The sequence below is a fragment of the Hylobates moloch genome, unplaced genomic scaffold (assembly GCF_009828535.3).
Source record: "Hylobates moloch isolate HMO894 unplaced genomic scaffold, HMol_V3 SCAFFOLD_22, whole genome shotgun sequence".
Lineage (NCBI taxonomy): Eukaryota > Metazoa > Chordata > Mammalia > Primates > Hylobatidae > Hylobates > Hylobates moloch.
In genome coordinates, this window is record NW_026652297.1 from 37523181 (window position 1) to 37533613 (window position 10433).

Sequence of the window (10433 nt, forward strand, 5' to 3'; positions counted from 1 at the left end):
AATTGTTCAGTTAATAGTTTTAATGAAAATTTAAAGGTCCAGTGATGATAATATCACAAAGTGCCACGAGAGCACAGAAGAGGCAACTACTGTCTAAGGGTTACAATTTAGCTAGGTTTGAAAAGAATTGTTGCTCACCCAACCAAGAACGGGGTAAATGTTATTACCGCAAATTATTTTTCATGAGAAAATGCCCAGAGAAGTGGAAGAGCAGGGTCTTTTCAAGTAGGTGTGGTGGTAGGTAGAGTTAGAATTGGATTCAAATATAGGGCTGATGTAGCTAACCGGGACTCAATTTTGGAGTAAGTTCATTGTGTCCACCCTGGAGGCAATTAATAAGCATGTTCAAAAATGGGATTTATAAAATTGATTCTGGAGACCAGGATGCTAAGGCAATGGAGTAGAGAGGGAGTGGGAGAGAGCAAGATGGAATTTAGAAGGTGAAGGTAATGTTGTACATGAGTGATGATGGCCTGAATCTAATATGGATTCGTGGCAAAGAAGATGGAGAGTAGAAAATGGAGTGAGGAGGAATTTATGAGGTGGAGAGAAAGCCCTGATGACTAAGTGGACGTGTGGTATGAGGTGGTAGAGGATCCAAGGATGTCATTGAGCCTGGGCTTTGGAAAGGTTGCCAACATCTATTCTAAGAAGTTGGAGAAAACACTCTTCACGCACTTATAGAAGTCCAAGAGGTAGGGGCTGAGACAAGCCCAACACCCTATTCATTGGCTCAGTCAGATCCTGATAGTAGCTGTGGGCTATTCACGTTGTACTGTGCTAGCATTGCATGGATATCATCATCTAATCTTTAGAGCAATGCTATGAAACAGGTATTATCATTCTCATACTATTCATGAGGAAACTGAGGCTCAGCTGTGTTAGGAATCTAATTGCATACAACCAGCAACTCTTGCAGTTGGAAATCAACAGAGATTTGCCTGATACCAAAGGCCCTGATCTTCAACACTTCTCTCTAGCTGTTCCTCTTATAGAGATGTCTACCACATAGGACTCATAAAGAGGATCACCTTTTTAAGTGAAGCTCATGCCTCTCCACCATCATAGAATATTTCCCTTGGTGTAACATGGAAGAACAAATTCTGACTGAAGTCAGATTGTCTCTCTCTTTTTAAAATAACTTATTTATTTTTAATTTTTAATTTTTGTGGGTACATAGTAGGTGTATATATTTCTCTTTTAAGTTATTTATAATAGCAACATTTGACGTAGGGATAAAACTCACGTTGTCCCCATTATCTGTATTCATTCATTCACTCATTTACCAGCCACCATCAGTCAGTAGCATTCCACCAATGCGTTCTGCTCTCCTGGCACTGTGCCAGGCTCTGTGTCCACTGTTTCAAGATTTATTTATTTATTTATTTATTTATTTATTTATTTGAGACAGAGTCTCGCTCTGTCACCCAGGCTGGAGTGCGGTGGAGCAGTCTCGGCTCACTGCAAACTCTGCCTCCCGGGTTCACACCGTTCTCCTGCCTCAGCCTCCTGAGTAGCTGGGACTACAGGCGCCCGCCACCTCGCCCGGCTATTTTTTTTGTATTTTTAGTAGAGACGGGGTTTCACCGTGTTAGCCAGGATGGTCTCGATCTCCTGACCCGTGATCTGGCCTCCTTGGCCTCCCAAAGTGCTGGGATTACAGGCGTGAGCCACAGCGCCCGGCCTCAAGATTTATTTTTTTAATTTTTATTTATTTATTTTTGAGACAGACTCATGCTGTTGCCCGGGCTGGAGTGCAGTGGCATGATCTCAGCCTACTGCAACCTCCACCTCCCAGGTTCCAGTGTTTCTCATGCCTCAGCCTCCCGAGTAGCTGGGACTACAGGTGTTTACCACCACACTGGGATAATTTTTTGTATTTTTAGTAGAGACGGGTTTTCCTATCTTGGACAGGTTGGTCTTGAACTCCTGGCCTCAAGTGATCTGCATACCTTGGCCCCCCAAAGTGCTGGGATGACAGGTGTGAGCCACCGTGCCCAGCTTGAAGATTTCTAAGATGTTTCTGGAAAGTTCCCCTGCTGACTGTCCTCATCTTACCGTCTTTTATGGAAAAAGCATTTCCCTCTTGGCATTCTGGGAGTTCATAGAGGAATGAAACCTTTCCATGTTCCTCCATTTCTGACAACGCTGGAAAACGTTGTAGGTTTTTTTGTTTGTTTGTTTTGTTTTGTTTTGTTTTTGTTTTTTGGGGGTTTTTTTGAGACAGAGTTTCTCTCTTCTTGCACAGGCTGCAGTGCAATGGCACGATCTCAGCTCACCGCAACCTCCACCTCCTGGGTTCAATATATTCTCCCGAATAGCTGGGATTACAGGCATGCGCTGCCACGCCCAGCTAATTTTGTATTTTTAGTAGAGACAGGGTTTCTCCATGTTGGTCAGGATGGTCTCGAACTCCCAACCTCAGGTGATCTGCCCACCTCAGCCTCCCAAAGTGCTGGGATTATAGGCATGAGCCACCATGCCCGGTAGGTCATTTTTAACTTAACATTTGAGGAGCTGTGTTGACACATGTCCTACCCATCAGTCTTCAGGGAAATTAAAGTTTTAATTTCAATCCAGCCTTCACAGGCAGTGGTAAACTCTCCACAACAGGGAGGACCAGGCTGGCCTGCCAGTGGGTTACGATGCTTCAGGTGTGACTGTTTCATCTATGGAATATGGTGGTTTGCAGAATAAGTGCTACTGGATAGTTCTGGTTACCCAGATACTCATGCCTACTTTGCAAATTAGATTTACTCCCAAAGTGAGCATACTAATGGAAAGCAGTTTGTATGGCTATCAAAATACAGTCACTACTACAGATGACAGGGTAAGCCTGACCATCATGAATGAAAAATCACAGACCTCAGAGTTGAAGATCAGAGGGTAGCTAAAACTTTCTTCACTATAAATTGATAGAATTTTTCTACAAAAATCAGATCATTGCTTTTCTCTCAGGTTTTCAAATTATCTATTGCAGCATGCACCACATTATATTATATTCACATCTATGGCTGACTTCCAGCTAGTTGTGAGCTCATAGATTTTAGAGATTATGCTGGGTTCAGCTTTAGCCCTAATGCCTAGCACTATGACTGGAACTTAGAGGATCTTAATAAATATCATTCAGAGCGACTACTTTATTTATCATTGTCAACAGGGAAGATCATAGGGCTCTACAGAAAACAAAACAAAACAAAACAAAATCTTAACTCATTCAAGGTCCTTCTCTGTACTAGTCTTAACCAAGATGAATGGTAAAAGAATATGTTTGCAGCAGGGTGGAGTGTATACTTTTATAAATGAAGATGGATTATAATATGATATTGTTCTTTTATTATATATCTATCATAAAATAAAATAATCTTACTAAAGAATAATCTTTAGTCCTTTCAATTTATCTAATGGAGACTCTCAATTTAGCTGGAAGAGAGATTCAGTCTTGCCTGGGCATGTCTCTGGAATTGGTGGGAGCAGCTGCCAGAGGCTGTTTGCATATGGATTGAAGGTCCTCTTGGGAGAGTTCTCATTCTGAAGGAAGAAGTTGCCTGGCAACAAGAGTTTGACCCATGGAGACAGCCTTACCCAACAGAGGAGCAAGGAAGCCTGACTACTGTGTGATGTCTGTCACCTAGATTCCCCTCCCAGCAGGATGACAATTTATACCTAGGGGCTATAGAGAGTAGAGGGTTTGAATGTACAAAGTGGGGGAAAATAAACTTGCATTACTAATCTTTTTTAAAAGAGTGGAGTACAATGCCATGTTTCAGGATCTATGTGATAAACTGAAACATAAATAGAAGGGAAGCATCCCTGTTTTTTTTTTTTTTTTTTTTTTTTAACTAAAAAACAGTTTGGGTATGGTAATGTCACCAAAGCATTCATGACAATGTATGGCAAAGCAGCAACAGTACCAGGAGGAAGACTTTGAAGCCCAGTGGAGCTTGAAGAATAGACCCCTGTAGGATGTGATAGTATCCAGATGATACTCATTGGAACATGGATACACCTAGAATAGAGTAGCAGACAGAGTGACAAAGTGATACTCAGCAGAGGATGGAGGGAGAACAGTTGCACCCAGTGGAACAGTGAGTGGATGGAAAATAATGGTACTACGGGGTGGATGTGAAGCAGCATCTTTGTCTGGGATAATACCTGAGGTTCGTGGTCTCATGCCAAGAAGACTGAGGACATGGACACACACATGGAATGAGTTTAGAAGCTGAGGTTTAATAGGCAAAAGAAAGAGAAAGGAAAACAGCTCTCTCTCTCAGAGAGAGAGAGAGGAGAGACAGAGCACTAGCCACCCCAATGGGAATCCCAGCCTGCCTACCGAATGCACCAGATTTTATACAGAGGCTTGAGGAGGCAGTGTCTGATATATGAAGGGCCTACAGATTGATTGGACGAGTTGTGACGTTTACACAGCATGTGGGGAAGGCTGGCCACCCCACTGCAATCTTATTATGCAAATGGGCTTTTCACTTGGCTGGCGCCATGTTGTCTGCTTCTTACTGTACACTTGGCTGGAAAGGAGAAGGGAAGATGGAGCCACAATTTTGAACATGTCTGTTCCCAGGTAGCCTTTTCCTACTGGCACAGCTGCCAGCATTCACCTGTGCAAGGTTCTAGCTTGCTTGTCTATGTCTGCAGCTGGATTTTACAGGCTGTTCTTTGCTAGACAAGAAAATGATTTGGGGGCTGCTTTTCATTAAAAGGAAAACCTTACCCTCACTATCTGCCTAAATGATTTCTTCTTAACTCCTGTATCAGATGTTGATGTCAAAGGGGGAGCCATCAAAGGATTTTAGAGCTCTACTATAAGCCTAATTGAAATAACAACTGCTACTGGACTTAACGAGATCAGGAATCTCTAGTCCAGGTTGTTAGAAAGCCTGCATCCCATGGCCGTGCACAAAAAGTCACTGATAGTTAACTTTTCTTTTCCAAATGGAATTTTTTTTTGTTCAACGTGGTGCTTTCTTTAAATAAATTCTTTCACAAACTGAGGAATCCTACATTAATTCAAATATTTAATTCATATGCATGTGTTTTCTCCAATTTAGTCCCACAGGGAATTCAGTTAGCTTATAAGAATGCAAACACTTTAGCAAGTTTTAACAAATTCAGAACAAGTGAAACAACTACATTTAATCTCTCTCTACTTTATTTAAACTTTAAATTGGGATTTCAGCTATAGCATTAGTGTAAGATGTATGTGAATTTTTGTTTCTATAGCTTCCAAGCTCTTTGGCTGTTCAGTATAGTGTTTATCATAACCCCCAGTATCGGGTGAGAAAAGCCAATTTAAGAGACTGAGATGCTAACACTCAAAGAGGGCAAATGACTTCACTAACTTGTACCCAAAATTGCTGTCTTTTCCTAACACGTTTTTTTTCTTCATTTCCTTCTTTTGCCTGATCAAATAATACAGAGAAAGTGGTCCTATTTAGTAAATTGAAATACATTTCTGATACCCAATGCAATAGCCAATAAGTGTGCATTGTGCCCTATGGAATTGACAGATCGCTGCGAGGGCCAGGCGAGGCAGTGACTGAGCTGCCCAAAACAAGTGTCAGTGAGTGGCCACATTAATTTTAAGAGCCTATCAAGTAAGCAGAAATTAATAATAAAAACAATCAAGTTTAAATTTCAGCTTGTTTGGAGTACCAATCCTTGATAAAAAAGGGGCGGGATAATATTTTTTCCTTGACACTTGGTCTTCCCATTGAAGTTGAATTACTTTCCACCTAAGGGGAAATGTTGTGCATTTTTGGGACAGAACCCAGATCAATGCAATATAGAGTGTATTCTTTTTATTGGTGTTGTACTCTTTATTGTCAATCCTGGAATACCAGATCTAGAAATAAAATGGGAGTAGAATTAGAAGGAAACTAGAATGATCAAATTCCATCTATATAACAGGCAATGTCATACATTATTTCATTTTGTATATATAATTTTAAGCTTTATCTATTCTTTATTTATTTTGAGACAGGGCCTTGCTTTGTCTCCCAGGCTGCAGTGCAGTGGCACGATCATGGCTCACTGCAGTCTTGACCTCTAGAGCTCAAGCAATCCTCCCACCAGAGTAGCTGGGGTCACAGACATGTGCCACCACACCTGGCTAAGTTTTTGTTTTGCTTGATGGAGACGGGTTTTCACCATGTTTCCCAGGCTGGTCTTGAACTCCTAGGCTCAAGTGATCTGCCCATCTTGACCTTCTAAAGTGCTGAGATTACAGGTGTGAGCCCCAAGCTTTACTATTTTATCTCTTCATACGCTACTCCAAAAGTTGTTGACATGTATTACCTGGTAATTTTTGAATCACAAATGTCAACACTTTCAGGGTTTGCAGGAACCCTCCAGCTGATGAGTGAGATTAATCAGAGCCCACAGTCCACATTTCAGTGATTTCGTTCTATTTATGTTTGCATAGCATTTTATAATATAAATTACATGTTCTAATAGTATTTTAAAGTTTGGCTATACCTGAAGTGCTCTGAATATATCTTTCAAAAATGTCAAGACTGGCCGGGCGCAGTGGCTCAAGCCTGTAATCCCAGCACTTTGGGAGGACAAGGTGGGCAGATCACGAGGTCAGGAGATCGGGACCATGGTGAAACCCCGTCTCTACTAAAAATACAAAAAATTAGCCAGGCGTGGTGGTGGGCACCTGTAGTCCCAGCTACTCGGGAGGCTGAGGCAGGAGAATGGCATGAACCCGGGAGGCGGAGCTTGCAGTGAGCCGAGATCTCGCCACTGCACTCCAGCCTGGGGGACAGAGCAAGACTCCGTCTCAAAAAAAAAAAAATGTCAAGACTATATGGAACTATAGAACTATCAAAAAGATGGCTGGGGTTGAAGCCAGCCTCCTTTTATTTTATTTTATTTTATTTTTTTGAGACTGAGTCTCACTCTGTCACCCAGCCTGGAATGGAGTAGTGCCACCTGGGTTCACTGCAACCTCTGCCTCCTGGGTTCAACGGATTCCTGCATCAGCCTCTTGAGTAGCTGGGACTACAGGCATGCCCCACCATGCCTGGCTAATTTTTTGTATTCTTTTTTTCATAGAGATGGGGTTTTACCCTATTGGCCAGGCTGGTTTTGAACTCCTGACCTCAAGCGATCTGCCCACCTTGGCCACCCAAAGTGTTGGGATTACAGGTGTGAGTCACTGCACCCAGCCAAAGCTACCCTCTTAATAGGAGTTGGAGTTTATATCTGTTTGGTTCCTAAGACCACACTCTTTATATCAAAATGTGCTACCTGCCTGGAGGTATTTTTGCATATTATGGTCAAGTTTATGAGCAAAATAATTTTAAACTCTGCTTACAGTGAAGTAGTTAGCAAAGCCACTGTCTGACCTTGAACTTATTCTGAAGGATGTTTTAGTTGATGGGACCTTAAATCACTGTTAGAGGTGGCTACACCCACCATCTGGCAATATGAAAAGCAATTTTTGCCCTGCAAAGTGAGGTCAGGATCTAAGCCAAGAGACAACTTGTCCAGGGCGCAAGGCCCAAGAATGGCAATCAGGAGACAGATGTTGTTCCCTATCTGGTAAATGTGAGATATCTCATACTTTGAGTTAGGGAACAATTCAGATGCACCCAGATTCTGACTTCAACATCCTGCCATGGCAGTCAAACGATACTCTAAGATTAACATTTTTAAAGTTGTTTTTCTTGTTTTTTTGTTTTTTTGATTTTTGAGACAGGATCTCACTCTGTCATCCAGGCTGGAATGCAGTGCTGCACCTGTAGCTCACTGCCTTCAAACTCCTGGGCTCAAGAGATCCTACCACATCAGCCTCCCATACAGCTGGGACTGCAGGTGCATGACACCATGGCCAGCTAATATTTTTTTTAGTAGAGACAGGGCCTTGCTATGTTGTCCCACCTAGTCTTGAACTCCTGGCCTCTTGAAGCTATCCTCCCACCTTGGCTTCCCAAGGCATGGGGATTACAGGTGTGAGCCACCATTCCTGGCCCCAAAGTTATTTTTCTGAACGGAAAGCGAAGATTACCCTTAGAGAGTTTAGGGCAGCTTTTCAATAATTAGGTACTCTTGAAGATGACTGACATTCCCTCAAATGCCATTTCCTCATCTTTCCCATGTCTGTCAGTCACATTATTATAACATAGATAACTGGTGTGGGGGGAATCTTACTGGTGATAGTCCAATGCTCTTTATGACACATTCACTTCTCTAACCCCTGGAGGCTTCCATAGGATGCTCAGTGTTATCCTAAATCACAGGTGTCCCTGTCCTGATGTCAGGTTAATGAAGGTGGCTTGTGGACTTGGATATTTCTGGGAAATTTTGCAAGGGGTAACTAAAGTAAAAGAAATAGAAATCAGAAAAATAGAAACAGAAATTCTCACCATAGATGCTTCATTATGCATTTGCAAGATATTCACACACTCTAGATTTTCTAAGACAGTTCTGAAGTCAAATCACCTTATTCTTAAAAATATGATAAAGGATTATGCTTATGTTTATTTAAGTGTGTATACATCTGTGTTGGGTATTCATGTGTAACATTTTGGGACTCATATTTTCATGGTCTTCTAGTTTTCTTTTTTGTTTTTTTGAGAAGGAGTGTCTCTCTTGTCACCTACGCTGGAGTGCAGTGACGTGATCTCGGCTCACTGCAACCTCAGCCTCCTGGGTTCAAGAGATTCTCCTGCCTCAGCCTCCCAAGTATCTGGGATTACAGGCACCCACCACCATGCCTGGCTAATTTTTTTTGTATTTTTAATAGAGACGGGGTTTCACCATGTTGGCCAGGCTAGTCTCGAACTCTTGACCTCAGGTAATCTGCCTGCCTTGGCCTCCCAAACTGCTGGGATTACAAATGTGAGCCACCATGCCCAGCCTGTTTTTTAAGAGACAGAGCCTTGCTGTGACATCCAGGATGGAGTCCAGTAGGGTAATCATAGCTCACTGCAGCCCCAAATTCCTGGGCTCAAGTGATCCTCTCACCTCAGTCTTCTGAGTAGCTGGGACTACAGTCATACACCACCATGCCTGGCTAATTTATTTATTTTTTGTAGAGATAGGGTCTTGCTTAATTGCCCAAGCTGGTCTTGAACTCCTGGCTTCAAGTGATTTTCCTGCCTTGACCTCCCAAATTGCTGGGATTACAGGCGTGAGTCACTGCATTCAGCCTGCTCTCTAGTTGAATGACTTCAGGCAAGATACTCAACCTCTTTGATCCTAGGTTTCTTCCTCATTACAGCATGGAGACTACTACCTAGGTAATATGATTATCGTGAATAGCAAATGAGAATCAGACTAAGCATATTGTAGATATTCAACAAGTTTACACATTTGAAAATGTCCAGGAGGAAATTTATCACAAGTACTTGTCTTCATTGGATAGTGAGACTATGAATGTGTAGCATGTGTATCCCAGGCTTTCCTAGCTTGCCAGCACAAGTGACAACTAATTTATGTCAACAACACTAATGGAAACTTAGTGAATGCTTACTATCAGCCAGGCACCCTGCTAAGCACTCCTCATGGATTATCTCAGAGATCAACCAGATCTTACTGGCTTGTGTCCTCAGCTAGTTGATCAAAGTTTAGTTTTATCCAGATCCCAAATATTTTGGAGACTTCCCAGTGACATATTTACATGTCCTTAAATCACTTTTCTCCAAATTCTTCTTGCCCATTTGAAAATGGATATATGATCCTCAAAGCTAGATCAATGCCCGTAGTTTTCATTTTTTCCTAACCTCCTAATGGGTGCTGATTTCATGGAGTCAGGAGCCCCTAATAGTTTGAGGTTTCTGAAGTACTGCTGCAGCCAAGGTTAAGCCTGGGATTTGGCCTCACTCACTATTAACAACTGGTAATAAAATGCAATCAGAAATCCCCAATGTTTCTGTTGAAGGATCCAGAATTCTAGCAACCCTAAGATATTGCTACTGTTGTGCTGGGAATTGGTAGTCCAAGCCCCAGCCATCCCACCAGGATGTAGCTGCAGTTGAAAAGTCCACTCTTAAGGTCTATTACACCCAGGAAATCAGTGTCTGGGTCCATAGGATCATTGGTGGTACACTTCTTTTAGCTTGTGAACACACACACCCCATGCATACACTTAGGCAAATGGTGCACATACACACAAACACACACACACCATGGGCATGTTCCCCAACCCCACACATAGTTCCAGGGAAGATGGGTTAAAATTTATTTGTGCTTACCTTGTACCTGATTCTAGATTACTTAGTTCTCAGCTTACGTGTTGCTTTCAGGCCTTCTTGGTCTGTTCCATTTGCTATTCCAACAACTCACTTCCTTTCAGGGGTTTCACTGCCTTTTTCAGCGACCTCTCCTGGGCTAGGCCTACATAATCCATGAGACATAGATTTTACCCTGTTAATTTTTTTAACACAGTTGGAATCACTATCCCATTCCAT